The following is a 17989-nucleotide window of genomic DNA, read 5'->3' as shown; positions in this document are numbered from 1 at the left end:
CACTCAAGAGAATGCTCACTGCCCGTTATTCTGCAGTCTCCAGTATCCGATGCAAGGAGCCTTGGGGGACGAGTTTCAGTTGAGTTGCGGCTCACGACTCCTTTACGCATTTCCTCCCATACCCTTGATTCCTCGGGTTCTGAGGAAGATTCGCCAAGACCGGGCCCAAGTTATATTGATCGCCCCGGATTGGCCAAGAAGGGTGTGGTACACAGATCTTCTCCACCTCTCCTCGTGCTCACCGCTCCGTCTCCCTCACCGGGCAGATCTCCTCTCCCAGATGGAGGGGCAGGTTCTACACCCCCACCTCCAGACCTTACACCTTTATGCCTGGAGATTGAACGGGGCAACCTGAGTTCTTTTTCTCTCCCGCCTGATGTAGTGGATGTCATCTTGTCAGCCAGGCGTGACTCCACTAAGTCCATCTATTCTTATAGGTGGTCGAAATGTGTTAATTGGTGCAGGGAGAAGTCTATAGACCCTTTGAAGGCCCATTTATCTGAAGTTCTCCAGTTTGCCCTTTCCCTGGCACAGCAGGGGCTTGCTGTTGCCACAGTGAAGGGCTATCTTTCAGCGCTGTCGGCTTTTATCGGTTTGCCTGACCAGCCCTCTCTTTTTAAATCTCCTGTAGTCTTAAGGTTTTTGAAGGGCCTCATAAATAAGTTTCCTCCTACTCCTTTTATTGTGCCTCAGTGGGACTTAAATCTTTCTGATGGGTGCTCCCTTTGAGCCTCTTCATAAATGTCCTATGAGGCTTTTGACTCTTAAGACAGTTTTCCTCGTTGCGATAACCTCGGCAAGGAGGGTAAGTGAGCTTCAAGCTCTTAGTCACAAGCCCCCTTTCTTGTCCATTCATGCTGATCGAATGGTTCTTAGGACCAGGGCTGCTTTTCTGCCTAAGGTGGTGACTCCTTTCCACCTTGGTCAATCCATTACCCTTCCTACCTTTTATCCTCCCCCCACACCCTTCCAAGAATGAGGAGAGATTACACCGTCTGGACCCCAAGAGGGCGGTGTCTTTTTATCTGGACAGAACTAAAGACTGTCGGTTGGATGACCAGCTCTTCATTGGCTTTTCTGGCTGCAAGAGAGGAAGAGCGGTCCATAAGAGGACTTTATCAAGATGCATCGTCCTCTGTATTAAGATCTGCTACTCTGGCCGGTAAGGAACCACCAGAGGGTATAAGGGCTCATTCTACAAGAGCTAAGTCTTCGTCCTCAGCTTTGGCTAGAGGGGTACCGGTTGAGGACATTTGCAGAGCCGCAACTTGGGCCTCCCTCCACACTTTCGCAAAGCATTATTGCTTGGACACTGAGGTGAGGAGGATTTCCAGGATTTCCTGGTCTAGAAGAGTGGACACCCTCCTCCGGGAGTGGGGACTGCTGTGGGACTCTATTCACAAGGTGAGGAATCCACACGGCAGATGTATCTATCAGAAGAACAAGTTACTTACCTTCGGTAGCGCTTTTTCTTGTAGATACAATATCTGCCTGTGGATTCCTCACTGACCCACCCGCCTCCCCGTTGTCCACTCTTCTATGCCAGAGTTTCTATTATGTATTTGTTTTATTTTCAAGGGGTTGTTTATTTCAAATGTTTTGTTGCATTTGCTTCACACTGTGTGTGTTACCTTGATATTTGTACTGCGTATACTTGGTATATGTCTACTGTCATTGGTCCGTCCGTGTGCCTCGAAGGCACGGAAAAAAGGGCGAAACTGATGTCATCACGCCGGCGTGGGCCTATTATAGGCGTCGGTGACGTCAGCGGAGTCGCGAGCGGTGCCGTGCCTCTATGACGTCCAAATCCACGTCGACGCGAAGCTACGAAAAGAATTTCCGAATGTTGCTGGCGCAAGGGGATATTCACAAGGTGAGGAATCCACAGGCAGATATTGTATCTACCAGAAAAAGCGTTACCGAAGGTAAGTAACTTGTTCGTCACCTCACCCATGGATATCCAAAGGAACCAGGATACCAACACCGGGGAATCCGGGTGAATAGGTGTGAAGTGTCTTGGGAACCCGCCATAGACCACAATGGAGGACTTAAGAAAAGATGCCGTTGGTGAAGACTGTGCAAGAGTCAAGTGGAATCCAAGGGTGGATTCTTGAATTGAAGAACCGGTACCCAGAGAGGACAAAGTCTATGCCACACTGAGGTGACCAGGAGGCACAGAAGAGCAACGCCCACCGATGTTGGATGGTTCGTAAGTGTTGAGAGTGACCTTGTTGCTGCAGCACTGAGGACCAGGTAACGCTGAGGAAGACCAGGAGCCATGCACGGGTTGTCTCACGTCAGAAGTAGAGAACCAGGGGGACAGAGTCCAGCGAAAGCACTAAAAAAGCCTTGGCAGCTGCAACAGACATGGAAAGCAAAGAAGGAGCAACATTGGGACCAGCAAGGTCCAAGAGACTCACCACAAGCAGGGGAGTCAAAGCAGGCCCAGAGCAAACTTTGGAGCCCACTGAAGCAGAAGACGACCCTCAAGAGGACCCACAGTCTGAAGGCACACGAGTCGCATGAGGACTTAGTCTAAGTCGTTCAGGCGTATTCCATAATCATAAGATGAACAAGAAGTTGAAGAGGTCTTAGACTACGCCCGTCCGTCTAAGTCATCCGATGAGATGAGGGAATGTTTGCATTTGATGCCTGTCTCAGCGGTTAAGTCTGCGCCAGGGCTGTCTGTGCACCTCCCCGATATTCTTGGAGCAGGAGCGACCCCCGTCCAACTTTGTGGGTTTTATGAAGGCATCCACTTCATATTTGGGTTGCCTGTGCCTTTTAGGGCACCCTCTAGCTCTGAGGGTTCGAGAGGTACCCCCTACTGCTTTTTAACCAGCAGGCCCCCTCCGGGCACTAGTCCGGCCCTTGGATCCATGGCTGGATCCTGACCAATGCCGATTGAGCCACCTTGAACTATCCCGGCCAATTGCAGATTTACCCGGGGCCCACTGGCGGCGCATCCCCTATACTCAGCCCTTACTCAGACACTGCACCGGGTTGGCGTCATCTGACGCAGACTCTGGCGCTGATGGGAGGCATTCTGTCCAGGCTGAAGCCTGTGCCCTATTCCTATAGGTTGACTAACCTTGCTCAATTGAGTCTTCATTTTCTAAGTGGAAATATCTGGAGAGTCCATCTGTGTTGGCACGGTTACTGGGCAAGCAAAAGGGGGGCTGCTGAACTGTTCCTGTGGAGAGATTGGAAAGTATTAACTGGCGTGACCAAAGGTGTTCGTGTGACACCCTGGGGCATCCATTATGTCGGATGAATTTGCCTCACACACCCAGAAGGGTGTCATGCTTCATCATCGGCGTATGCTCCTCGTCGGGGAGGCGGTGCAATCCCCGACGGGCTCACCTCAAAGAGGGGCGCTTTGGCGGAGATCTTTTTATCCGACAGCCTTTTGATGAGGTGGGGGTGTGTGGGCAGGATGGTATAGTGATGTGATGGGGAGATTAAAATGTAGCAAGGGGTACCGGAATTCACTTTATTCTGGGGGTCCCCTGGCTGCAATTAAAAGGTGGGGCTAGCTCGCTAGGTGTCAACAGGTCAATGCAAGTGATCCTAGAGGAGACTAGAAGTGAAGGTGGTCGACATGTTTCTCGCACAGTGTCTAGTTACACGCGATTCATCAGGACCTTTACATGCCTATACATAGAGAAAAAATAAGGAAACCATGGTTAAAGCATAATTTCATTAAACCAACATAAGTCACGTTATTGCCAGGACATGTTGGTGTGGCAATTAGTCCTTAACCATTAGGTAAGAAGGGGACATGCGCTGTATCACTACAGCGCTTAATAATAAAAAACACCGTGAGTGAGTTGGATGGATGTTTGTCTTTCTGGTTGTTGCTTAGCCACAGTAAGCCTTATCTGGTGCCCCCACCAACAGAACTACTCATTAAATGTTAATAGATGGGAGTCCTATCGCTCCCAGTATGCTCCATTTTAAAATCCTTGTTTTTAAACATCACTCCTTCACACCACAGTTCTATTCACATATACAGTGGCTATGTGTGCACTCAACAAAGCACTTTGCACGCTCCACGTATACAGGTATGCAGTAGTTGTGCACTCCAGTTCACAACACCGCCAGCATGCCACTACTTTTTCTATGTCCTGGCAATAACGTGACTTATGTTGGTTTAATGAAATTATGCTTTAACCATTGTTTCCTTATTTTTTCTCTATGTATAGGCATAGGAGAATCCACAGAGGTAACATACACCGCATACATGACACTAGCATGTTATTGATGTTCCTTCCCCTTTCTCACTTTTATAAAGGTCCTGATGAATCGCGTGTAACTAGACACTGTGCGAGAAACATGTCGACCACCTTCACTTCTAGTCTCCTCTAGGATCACTTGCATTGACCTGTTGACACCTAGCGAGCTAGCCCCACCTTTTAATTGCAGCCAGGGGACCCCCAGAATAAAGTGAATTCCGGTACCCCTTGCTACATTTTAATCTCCCCATCACATCACTATACCATCCACACATCCCCACCTCATCAAAAGGCTGTCGGATAAAAAGATCTCCGCCAAAGCGCCCCTCTTTGAGGTGAGCCCGTCGGGGATTGCACCGCCTCCCCGACGAGGAGCATACGCCGATGATGAAGCATGACACCCTTCTGGGTGTGTGAGGCAAATTCATCCGACATAATGGATGCCCCAGGGTGTCACACGAACACCTTTGGTCACGCCAGTTAATACTTTCCAATCTCTCCACAGGAACAGTTCAGCAGCCCCCCTTTTGCTTGCCCAGTACTAGATACGGACACAAGCTGTTACTGGACCTTCCACCCTCCTGAGTGGTAAATTGTGTCTGTTGATCAATTGATCACTTATCTTATCTCCCTCCTTTTTGTTAAAAACTTTTGCACGGTGCCTACCGTGGGAGTCTCCTCTCGGCGGGTTAGATTGTTCAGATCCCCCTACTTATTGAACCCACACCAATTGGTTGGGTCCTACCCGGTCCACAGCCTACTACGGCGTTGGAACCCGTGTCTCACCTTATTCTTGAATCCTTTCTCACTTTCCTTCTGTGAAGGACTCCACCCCACCGACCAGACACCCTTGACCTCGCCACTATGGAGGGTCAAGGACTGAGTTTTGGTGAGGAGGATGCAGCAGCAATTATGAGGACACCTTCACTGTTCGGCATCGACATTGAACAGGCAACAGGGAGTAACACAACTGAGTGGCAAACCCTATCCGATCTCAAACGAGAATGGATAAGGGTCACAATCCACGGGACAATGATGGCTGAATATTTTAAAGCCTAAATTGCACCTAATGGCTTGATTGTAAAAAATTTCCCCAGAATTTTCTGGGAGGATGGAGTCTTTAAAGTTGAATGGTCACAGGTATCATGGAAATGCACCCATGACCTTCTAATTCTCATTGTAAATACAGCTAAACGACTAGCGGATGCTCTTCTAGTCAAGATCCAAGCAGCAGAGGCCGCCCTGAAGAGTGTGGTACAAAACCCGGGCTTCAAAACAAAATTGGCCGAACTAAATAAAGAAATGACGGAGCACAAAGAATACCTCATGAACCAGAAGGTAGCTAAACTACAAAAGGACATAAAGAAATTCTCAAAAGAAAAAGTCTATCCCTATTTAAGGGATGACTATGTCCCCCCTGGCACGAGCTACAATTCAGACTCTAGCGCAAATTCCTCGAGAAGGGGCTCCAACAGTGGTTCTGACAGTAGTGGGGAAAATAATCCTGCGCAGATGCCCCCCAGGGCTAAAAGAGGAAGGGGCAGGGGCCAACATAACTACTCAAATTACCCTAACCAGGGACAACCAACAGGACCCCCTGTGTGGCAATACCCACAATTCCCCCACTTCCAACCCCCGTTTGCGCCACATTACCCTCCATTCTATCCCCCCCAAAACCCTACACACCCTCCTTTTTTAGGCAGAGGTTGGGGCAGAGGGCGAGGGCGAAAAAGAGGGAACTTACCAGAAAAGAAAGTCCAATGGGAAGACTCACGCCCCCAAGGGATGGACACGAGGACCATGACCCGATCAGGACCAAAATAAGCCTGGTGGTAAATTTATCTGACCGTCCCCTCACAGAGAGAGAGGAAGAAGTCCTTCAGAAAGGTCTGGGCTTTGTACCCACCCCCAAAATAGACTCATTCCAACAAACCAGGGAACTCAAATCGTTCTTCAGGAAAATAAGGTTGAAAACGTTTTTTGAAGGGAAGCCCTGTGAACCAAATGATGATTCAGGACTACGCAATCCTTCTACCTTCACACCCAATAACGGAATGGTCCCCAACGAAGTACTGACTTTCGAACAAGCTGTACTTAAAGACATCAATAAATTAGACCTGCAAATACCACACTCCAACATCTCCAAGAATGAGATGGCTGTATTGAAATCACTGGCTGATGACCCGATGATTACTATTAAACAGGCGGACAAAGGGGGTGCCACTGTTCTAATGAATACTGTGGACTATGAGACAGAGTGTACCAGACAACTTAGCGACCAAAGATACTATACACCCATCCCTACTGATCCAACTATGCGCTTACAGACCACGATTACTAGCTTGGTCACAAGCGCGGAATGTGAACAATGGATCACCAGAAAAGAGGCAGATTTTCTGATAAAGAAGGACCCACGGGTACCATATTTTTATATACTGCCCAAGATCCATAAAGCAGCCAGACCAGTACCAGGGAGACCAATTGTCTCAGGGATAGACTCAGTTTTGGAGCCACTCTCCCAATTCTGTGACCATTTCCTACAACCACTTGTGAAAAACATTCCCTCATACATCCAAGACACCACGGATGTATTACGAATCCTGGACACCATACAGGACATAGGAGAGACTGACTTCTTGATTACCCTAGATGTGGAAGCCCTCTACACTAACATCCCTCAGAGGGCCACTCTAGAGGTAATTGAGGAAAAACTGGGCCTAGAAACTTGGAACTCCAACACCCCACAGACCTTTGTTATGGAATGCGCCACCCTAGCCCTGACCGAAAACTATTTTGAATACAGTGGCAAGTACTATCATCAGACCCAAGGTACATCTATGGGCAGTACCTTTGCCGCATCGGTGGCCTGTCTGTATATGGCCAAATTTGAGGGTCTACACATACACCATGAGTCCAACCCTTTCAGGGATAACATCAAAATGTGGCGACGCTTTATAGATGACATCCTGATCTTGTGGAAGGGCCCTTCCACTTCTCATTTAGCTTTTCTTGAGTGGATCAACACATTGAACCCTCACTTACACTTCACCATGGTCTCCTCACCTAATGAGATCGCCTTCCTGGACTTAACAATCAAACTTGAAGGAGGAGCTGTAAGTACAACGATGTACAGAAAACCCACAGACCGCAACAGCCTCCTACACTACAAGAGCCACCATCCCAAGGCCTTACGCACCAATCTGCCTTTTGGCCAATTTCTGCGGATAAGGCGCAATTGTAGTGCTGTCTCGGACTATAAGAAGGAATCCTCAATTCTCTCAAGGAACCTACTTGATAGAGGGTATCCTAAAAGTGAGGTTCTAAGAGCGAGAAAACGGGCCAGAAACAATAACCGGGAGGCACTTCTTGACCGTCAGGAAAGAGTCCCGGTTGAAGATCAACCGATCACCTGTGTGACCACCTTCACCCCATTATCCAACAAAATCAGGAATACGATCAAACACCACTGGGGTATTCTCAACACAGGAGATTTGGTCCTGGATGAACCAAGGTTCGCCTTCAAGAGGTCACAAAACCTGAAGGATATTCTAATCAGCACCAGGCCAAAGAATATCAGGAAAGACACCCAACAAACCTTGTGGCATCTACCCCCCGTGACGGGCCACTACCCTTGCGGCATGTGCGGGGTTTGCAAATACACCATGACATTAAAGACCATACAACTCTCCGATACTTTTATATGGGAGCTCAGACACCACACTAATTGCAACACACCATACTGCATATACATGCTCACGTGCCCGTGTGGCTTGAAATATATCGGGATGACAACCCGCCCAGTCAAAACCCGCATTATCGAGCACCGCAGCAATTTCCGCTGCAAGAAGATCCACACAAAAATGTGCAAACACTATGTGGACTCTAATCACAATGAAGACTCCATGAAGTGGATAGTGCTAGAATCCAGCCCACACTGCCCGAAAAGTGCCCTCTTCCGGAAGGAACAGAGATGGGTACACCGACTTTCTACAGATAAACAGGGCCTTAACGAAGACATTCCATGGCACTCACTGTAGACCAGCCAGTGCTCATATATATATATACATATATACCATCACTTCCCACTGACGGCTGCTGATACACCTGACTGGAGCATACATCAAGAGGAGAGGTGACACTCCACCCTACTTCCTCATGCTGCCTTCACACCCGTCTTAGATCCTGACCACACTCTGACGGTTGTTCCCTTCTACCCTCACACCAGGGTCCTCCCAACTTGCAGGTCAACAAATGGCCCTTACACCACACATCCCCGTCTTTGTTCTCCCAACAATGAGCCACTTGCCCACTTTAATATGGCCCCCACTTTTGGAACTGACACCGGGGTAATTGGATAAACTATTATCCATATAATGAAGCAAAGGGCCTTTACACTCCGTTTTCACGTTATTGTCTTCCAAAAGAGCAACTTGCCCACTACAACATGGCCGCCGCTCTTGGAATAGACACCGGGGCGGTCGCAGAATTTGAAGGCCAAACATATATACGTAGGGCACCCCGTTTCTAACACTCACGGGGCCGCTCTCAATCTTCATAGTTCCACGAACTCCCCACACCTTGGCCCTTCAATATTAACCATAGGGGACAACTAACCCTAGTAGCCAGCGCTCCAGCGCGCCCCATGACCATTACAAAATGGCCGCCATATTACCGGGTGGAATCACGTGACCCCACAGAGTAGGCGGCGTCACGTCCCTGCAGGCGCGTTCAGTCACCGGGATAAAACACACCGACCGCCGAGCTCCCTTATCTACTCGAGCTCGGCGGACATGGGTAGGTCTCCCCGCACGGACACTGGCGATTTGAGGTGAGTGGCTTAGCCTGAAGCAGGAGAAGGGACGCTATTACCATGCTCGACAAACACTTCCATGTGTTTGTTCTAGTAACCCTGAGGCGCTATTTTTGTGCTCTCTCTCCCCCTTCTTCCCTTCAGCTATACTTAATGGGCTCATCCCTGTTGTTCGACCCCGCCGATCCCTCATGTGGCAATTAGTCCTTAACCATTAGGTAAGAAGGGGACATGCGCTGTATCACTACAGCGCTTAATAATAAAAAACACCGTGAGTGAGTTGGATGGATGTTTGTCTTTCTGGTTGTTGCTTAGCCACAGTAAGCCTTATCTGGTGCCCCAACCAACAGAACTACTCATTAAATGTTAATAGATGGGAGTCCTATCGCTCCCAGTATGCTGCATTTTAAAATCCTTGTTTTTAAACATCACTCCTTCACACCACAGTTCTATTCACATATACAGTGGCTATGTGTGCACTCAACAAAGCACTTTGCACGCTCCACGTATACAGGTATGCAGTAGTTGTGCACTCCAGTTCACAACACCGCCAGCATGCCACTACTTTTTCTATGTGCTGGCAATAACGTGACTTATGTTGGTTTAATGAAATTATGCTTTAACCATTGTTTCCTTATTTTTTCTCTATGTATAGGCATAGGAGAATCCACAGAGGTAACATACACTGCATACATGACACTAGCATGTTATTGATGTTCCTTCCCCTTTCTCACTTTTATAAAGGTCCTGATGAATCGCGTGTAACTAGACACTGTGCGAGAAACATGTCGACCACCTTCACTTCTAGTCTCCTCTAGGATCACTTGCATTGACCTGTTGACACCTAGCGAGCTAGCCCCACCTTTTAATTGCAGCCAGGGGACCCCCAGAATAAAGTGAATTCCGGTACCCCTTGCTACATTTTAATCTTCACATCACTATACCATCCTGCCCACACCCCCCCACCTCATCAAAAGGCTGTCGGATTAAAAGATCTCCGCCAAAGCGCCCCTCTTTGAGGTGAGCCCGTCGGGGATTGCACCGCCTCCCCGACGAGGAGCATACGCCGATGATGAAGCATGACACCCTTCTGGGTGTGTGAGGCAAATTCATCCGACATAATGGATGCCCCAGGGTGTCACACGAACACCTTTGGTCACGCCAGTTAATACTTTCCAATCTCTCCACAGGAACAGTTCAGCAGCCCCCCTTTTGCTTGCCCAGTACTAGATACGGACACAAGCTGTTACTGGACCTTCCACCCTCCTGAGTGGTAAATTGTGTCTGTTGATCAATTGATCACTTATCTTATCTCCCTCCTTTTTGTTAAAAACTTTGGCACGGTTACTCCCAGGTCTATGTTCCACAGAAAAGTCCATCACCTGTAGGGAAATGGACCACCTCATATGCTTGGGAATTTCACCCTTCATTTGTTTAAACCATAAGAGGGTCTTATGGTCTGTCTGAACAATGAAGTGAGCACCAAACAGGTAAGGCCTCAACTTCAAGGTACAGACCACAGCAAATGCCTCCCTCTCAGTAGATGACCAACATTTCCCTCTGGGGTTCAAACTTCTGCTTATTAAAGCTACTGGATGGCCCTGGCCTTCTGCATTAAGTTGTGACAAAACAGCTCCTACCCCTATCTCAGAGGCGTCTGTCTGGACAATTAAGGTTTTGGAGTAATCAGAACTTTGTAGACTGGGAGCAGTGCACATGGCCTGCTTCAGGCCATCAAATGCCTTTTGACAGTTAACTGTCAACTGAACTTTCTTAGGCACCCTTTTGGAGGGGAGATCATTAAGGGGAGTCACATTGGATCCATATCCCTTAACAAACCTCCTATAGTACCCAGTCAGGCCCAAGAAAGCTCTGACCTGAGTCTGGGTTGTGGGGACAACCCAGTGCATTATGGTCTGGATTTTGCTCTCAAATTGTTGAACTTGACCTCCACCTTCTAGGTGGCCTAAGTAAACAACCGTGCTCTTTCCTACCTGGCAATTTGTGGCCTTGATAGTGAGGCCATTTTTTTTAGGGCCTTTACAACATTTCTGAGGTGGACCAGGTGATCCTCCCACGTGGAACTAAAGACAGCAATATCATCTAGATATGCTGCACTATAGGTTTCCAGACCTGTGAACTTTTTTCACCAACATCTGAAATGTAGCAAGTGCATTTTTCAAACCGGAAGGCATTATAATAAATTGATAATGCCCACTAGCGGTTGAAAATGCTGTTTTTGGCTTGGCTTCCTCAGAGTCTGATTTGTCAGTAGCAAGCAGTCAGGTAAAATGTACAAAGATACTTGACTGAGGCCAGAGTGTCAATCAGCTCATCTACCCCAGGAATTGGATGGGCATCAGTCCTAGTCACTGTATTGATGCCTCTGTAGTCTACACAAAACCCCATCTCTCCCTTACCATCTTAGGTGTGAGGTTTTGGCATAAGGACTACTGAACTAGCACAAGGGCTATACGAAGGCTCAATGACACCGAACTCCAGAATCTATTGGACCTCAGTCCTGATGCAATCTCTGATATGGGGAGGATGTCTATAAATTGTATTCTTTACAGGCAGACTGTCACCTATGTCCTCTTCATGGGTACACCAGGTGGTTTGACTAGGAGGCAGAGCGAACAAGTGGGCAAACTGATTGAGTACTTTCCTGCAATCAGCCTGCTGTTGGTCAGTGAGGCTGCCTACCAAGGCTACTATGTCAGCTGACCCATCAACAGGGACCTGAGAGAGGAGATCGGGGAAGAGGGTCAATTTCTTCCTTTTGTCAGACGTGAGTCCCTTGCTCACTTTGCCACTGGATTCAAGCAAGCCGGGCTGAAGACGGCTGGAATGCCAGAAACCGGTCCTCGGAAGCTTGTTTCCGGTCCAGGGAAGACATGGCTTGGCAGTTCGGGCTGGACTGTTCCCATGAGGCACAGGGTCAGACTGATTTGCATATAGCCATGTCTGAACTGGGGTGGCAGAGTGGGCTAAAGAATGGTGATGGATCAAACCCAGATCTTTTGACTGGGTGTGAGTGTTTGATTGGCTCAGATGCTCCGTCCATCACCACCCCCTTTTGTACCGCTTTTGGCCGCCATAAGTGTGGCAGGGTATGCTCAGACGTGAGTCCCTTGCTCACTGTGCCACTGGATTCAAGCAAGCCGGGCTGAAGACAGCTGGAATGCCAGAAACCGGTCCTCGGAAGCTTGTTTCCGGTCCAGGGAAGACATGGCTTGGTAGTTCGGGCTGGACTGTTCCCATGAGGCACAGGGTCAGACTGATTTACATATAGCCATGTCTGAACTGGGGTGGATCAAACCCAGATCTTTTGACTGGGTGTGAGTGTTTTATTGGCTCAGATGCTCCGTCCATCACCACCCCCTTTTGTACCGCTCAAGGGCTATACGAAGGCTCAATGACACCGAACTCCAGAATCTTTTGGACCTCAGTCCTGATGCAATCTCTGATATGGGGAGGATGTCTCTAAATTGTATTCTTTACAGGCAGACTGTCACCTATGTCCTCTTAATGGGTACACCAGGTGGTTTGACTAGGAGGCAAAGAGAACAAGTGGGCAAACTGATTGAGTACTTTCCTGCAATCAGCCTGCTGTTGGTCAGTGAGGCTGCCTACCAAGGCTACTATGTCAGCTGACTCATCAACAGGGACCTGAGATAGAAGATCGGGGAAGAGGGTCAATTTCTTCCTTTTGTCATCCATCAGTGGCCATGAGCAAGATCATGTCAGCACTGTCAACAAAAGGCTTTAGGCGGTTCACATGAAGATGACCCTGTGAGGACATATAGGAGTGCCTAGATCAACCAAATAGGTGACCGCACCTTTCTTCTCAAGGATGGTGTGGGCTACTCCATTTGTCCTGGAGAACTGCTGGGGCCACAGGCTCCAACACCCACACTTTCAGTCCTGGCTGGTAAACAATCAGTACAGCCTTTTGGTCATGCAAAGCTTTCTGAAGCTCCTGACTGGCCTTAACGTTTTTGCTGGCCTTCTTCATGTACAATACCCTGTTTAGGACGTTTGAAAGGCTGCTCCCAACCCTCCTTAAGCAGACACAATGGACTCTGAACTGGATGTCCAAACAGAAGTTAAAATGGGCTGTAACCCACCCTCTTCTGAGGAACCTCTCTGTAGGCAAAGAGAAGGCAGGGTAGTAAGACGTATTTGTGCCTGAGCTTTTCTGGGAGTCACATGACATTACCCTGGAGTGTCATGTTGAACCTTTCAACAAGCCCATTGCACTGTGGATGGTAGGGTATTGTAAACTTGAAGTTTACACTACACTAGTTCCACATGGCAATGATGTAACTAGACATGAAGCTTGTACCTCATTCTGTTAAGACCTCCCTAGGGAAACACAAGGGCTGTGGTGTATAGGAGAATAGCCTCTGGATATCTAGTCGTACGGCCCACCCCCACTTGAATCAAACTGTGTCCAGATGCTATCTTCTATACTACTATTATAAAGCGAGAACTGTGAACCTTTGAGGCGGGTTAACTCGGGAACCACAGCGCCAATCCAAACACCCAATACATCATTGGAATTCTCAGGGTCTGCAGAGTGACATAGGCTATATACCAAAAAAAAAATAAGTTCCTTAAAAAATATACGTTCCAAAAAAGAAGTAGTCCCTTGGAAGTAGCGCCGGCCATGTGCGCTAACCACGTGCGTGCCGACATCATCAGGAGCGCGGGGAGGAGCGGCGGACAGGAGCGCTTGGAGGCGCGGCGGACAGGAGCGGAGGACAGGAGCGCGGGAAGTAGCGGTGAACTTTGGCGGACTGGAGCGGGCTGAGGTAGGTCAAGCAAGGGGAGGAGCGGGTAACTTAGAAGCGTGGGGAGGAGCGGTAAACTTTGGCGGACTGCCTGCCCGAAGCCTGATTGCCCCCGGAGGGTCAAGCAAGGGGAGGAGCGGTAAACTTTGGCGGACTGGAGCGGGCCGTTTGGAGCGCGGGGAGGAGCGGTAAAGTTTGGCGGACTGCCTGCGCGAAGCCTGATTGCCCCGGACAACGTCGGGGCGGGCTGCTAGTTGGAGTATATAAGGGACTAACAATGTCTATACCTACCCTCTCAAAGGGAACCCCACCCACTCTGCGTGGAATTTGGGGTGCCTTTGTAGTGCCACCTGACCTTCCACTGAACTTCTGAGGTATTACCAACCTCCTGGTGACAGCAGGCTTGGGGTCTTTATACGAAGAAAACAGGAGCCCATATTCCCAAAAGATACTATGGGACCCACTGGCACTCCCTGCCTCCTCCGCACCAGCTTGCTATTTGAGAGGGGCAGGATTTATGCTTCAAAGTGAGGTCTGCCCTGGAAGAGCCCCCTGCTCCCAAGAACAATGCCTAGTCAGGCTCAAGTTTCTCTCAGGCAATTTACAGGGACTAAGATCATCTCCCTCGTGAGACTGACTCTCACTTGGAGTTTGGGAGGAGGATCATTCCTTAACCTTCCTGCTCCTTTCCTTGGGAGCCAGCTGGTCCAATTGTTTCAGGATCCAGTGCTCCCTTAGTGCTTAGCTGTTTGTCCTGAGCCCTGGTGACAGCAAATGCGCTGGCAGAGATTGCCATTGTCTCTGCATGTGTCCCGAACTTCATTTCAGACCAGGCTTAAATTTCTAAATCATTACCCAACAGAAAATCTACAGGTAGGTCTGGAGATTAACAACTGCCAAGGAGTGATGAGTCCTGACATTGCTGGCGTTGGTCACTTGGTACAGCTGACCAAGTATGATCTGTTCAGGGGACACATGTTTCTCTGTCACCATTGTGACACTGGCCCCTGTGTGCTTGTAAGCCATAGTACCTTTCCATTAATCAAAGGCTGTTGACTATATTTGCCTTGCTTGGGTACTGCTGCTTGGGGGATGAAACCCAGTTTATCCTTGAGGCACGGGGACCTCATCTCACCACTAGCACTGTACCAAGAGGCACCTTTGCAGAGTAGTGGAGAAAGGGGTCATGGTCTCTGACGACCTCTCAGCAATCCCATTGTGTGAGGCTTGCTGGAAGTAACAGGAAGTCATGTTGTCCCCTAAGGACCCTCAGCAGTCAAGGGGACTTAATCCCTCAACCAGCAGCAAACAAGCAGTTGGGATTGCAGAGTGGTGGAGAAAGGGGAAGGCCTCCAGCGAATAGTCCGCTTTTTCCCACCTTTTCCTCTGTTTTTGTAGGAAGGGGGCTACCTGGCCTTCTTTCCTGGGCCAGTTTGACCCCATGGACCCCATCTCCTGGGGGCTGGCCTCTAGGCTGGGTGCCCTGATTCCAACCCAGGCAACCCACTGCCAATGTTGGGGACCGCGGGGGACCTGCCTGTTCGCCGCCTCCTGCGGAAGCCGGCATTGCTTAGGGATCCAGGGAGCTGCTAGGGCGGACAGAGAAACAGACATGCTCTGCTTTCAGCAAGCAAGAGCAGTTTTACTCTTGCTTGCTGAATGCAGAGAGTTTGCTATTGCATGGCAAGAGCATTGTTCTTGCCATGCCATAGCAAACTGCAGTGTCCTGGGAGTGGGCACCCCGGTAATTGCTGGAGCTGGTCCAGGGGGGAGGGAGGGGGCTGTGATGCCCTTTCCTTTAAGTAAGCCCTGGGGCAGTGGTGGGCCCTGGGGCTGGGGTCTGCAACCGCCCCCTTTCATTATTCTATGTGTGCCCTGGGGATGTGGCGGTCCCTAGGGCTGTGGGGAGGCCGAAGGGCCTCCCCTACATTGCTTTTTAAATTAATGCATATGCCTTGGGAGGTGGTCCCCGGGGCAGCCAAATTGCCCCCCCCCCCTTTCATGTATTTGCATAGATCAGTGCCCCGGGGAGGTGGCAGTACCCGGTGAAGCGGGGGTGCCGCTCGGCTCCCTTGCATATAATTAAGTTAAGCTTCTGCGGAGGTGACAGGCCCGGAGCTGCAGAGGAGACCATATGGCCTCTCCTGCATTTCATTCATGCCCCGGGGAGGTGGGGGTCCCTGGGTCTTTGATAATCCTTGTCTGCTCTCTCCTATATTTATTATATACCCGCACCTTCCTGGAATCCCCTGGGTGTCTAGTTTTCAAAAATGGCTTGGTTTGGTAGGCTTCCCTAGATGGCCGCTGAGCGAGGGACCAGAAATGCATGTAGCTCCTTTCCAAAACCAGGTTGTTTGTGAAAGATCATTTTGAGTCCACAATACGTTTTGGGCCCTTCCCTGTTGCGGGCACTAGGTTTTCCCAGACAAGGGAGGTCCATTTTTATCGGGAGACATGGGGTAATGCTGGGTGGATTAAGTTTGTGGCTCCCCTCAGATTCCAGAGCTTTCCATCACAGAAATGTGAGAAAATTGTTTTATTTTAACCATATTTTGAGTTTTGCGAATAATTGTGTGTAACAGAACCTGGTGAGATCCACACAAGTCACCCCATCCTAGATTTGCATGGGTGTTTAGTTTAAAAAATTTTTTTTACAGGTGTGCTAGGTTTCCCTAGCTGCCGGCTGAGTCAGTGTCCAAAAACACCCAAAAACCTCTGCAAGGCACATTACAAAAAAAGTATGTTTTCAGTGGAAACATTTGATGTGTCCACGTTGCGTTTTGGACGGTTTCTTGTCGCGGACACTAAGCCTATGCACGGAAGTGAAGTACCTTTTACATCGGGAGACTTGGGGGTACACAGATTAGTAGAACTAGTATTATTGCCAATTGTCTTTCTCTGCAGTTCAACCTTTCAAATGTAAGACAGTGTAAAAAAGAATTCATTTTGAAAAATGCCCTATTATTCAAATGCTAGTATGGGTATCCACAAATTCAGAGATGCGCAAACAACCATGGCTTCTAAACTCCAAATCTTGTTCCCAATACATAAGTTTCCTTGATACCTATTTTTCACTCTTTGTTACCAAATGAATTGCTGTATACCTGGTACACAATAAAAAACTATTGCAAGCTGCATCTCAGTTTTTGGCTCGGGTTCTCTTCCAGGGGATCCTCATCAATAATCATAAGCACATGAATATTTCCGCCCATGAACCCGTAAACATATTACATATATGTGACAAGCATATGCTGATATATGTATATATATATATATGTATGTATATATATATACATATATATATATATATATATATATATATATATATCTATATCTTCAACGAAGAACGGACACAGCCAGCTCCAATTCGCAACCAGAGTGTCCGAAGCACCACAGCACAAACAGGGTCCAACACTCGTTTTTCAGGTAGTTTTTTTTATTATTCTTTCAACACCATCGTGCAGACAAAAGAGGACGGTCAATGCATATCGGCGGTTGCCTTCGACTGGACCATATATATATATATATATATATATATATATATATATATATATATATATATATATATATATATAATGCAGCCTTCCTTAGACATGCTGAACAATGCTGCAAGAGAAGTCTTTGCACATAAATACATTCTAATAAAGCAGGGAGACAGAAAGCCTTTAAAAACTGCGTTATTACACAGCAGAAAAGGTAATCCTGCAAGGAAAGTGATTTTTGTCAGAAATTACTCTAATTCTTGAGGTTAAACCTTTTTACTTCGACATTTTGCTTTGCAACTGTTTTTGAAGGGCTTGGGCATTGTTTTCCACACAGAAATGCCATCCCTTTTTAATCCTTGCCCCTCCTGTGGCAAAAAAGAAGGCAAAAACAAACTCTCATTCGGTCTGTATTTGATGCTTGCCTTCAGATCATGAGCCACACACATGCCAGCATTGCCAGCTCCTGTCCAAAAGAACTTTGAAGGACAGAGAGAGGATTCGCCTCTATGGGCTGGCAGAGAGAAGAAGATCTTCTTCCAGAGGCAGGTCACCAGTGAAGGAGAGCGCATCCACAAGTAAGATCCCAGTGTGCTCTCCATCAGCGTCGGGCTCGGTGCCTCTAATCACTTCTTCAGCATCGAAAACTGTGACGAAAAGACCATCGAC

At 48.3% G+C, this 17989-nt stretch overlaps 1 protein-coding gene across 2 annotated transcripts in view; it reads left to right on the top strand.

Annotated features, from left to right (window-relative positions):
- The window catches only part of IPO4 (importin 4), a 2629293-nt gene that overhangs the window by 853931 nt on the left and 1757373 nt on the right, over nt 1-17989 (top strand). The gene's annotated exons all lie outside the window — the stretch shown is intronic.

This window comes from Lissotriton helveticus, chromosome 5_1 (genome assembly GCF_964261635.1).
Source record: "Lissotriton helveticus chromosome 5_1, aLisHel1.1, whole genome shotgun sequence".
NCBI classification, from domain to species: domain Eukaryota; kingdom Metazoa; phylum Chordata; class Amphibia; order Caudata; family Salamandridae; genus Lissotriton; species Lissotriton helveticus.
Note: the sequence above shows the minus strand (reverse complement) of the source record. Positions and strands in the feature narration are given on the sequence as shown.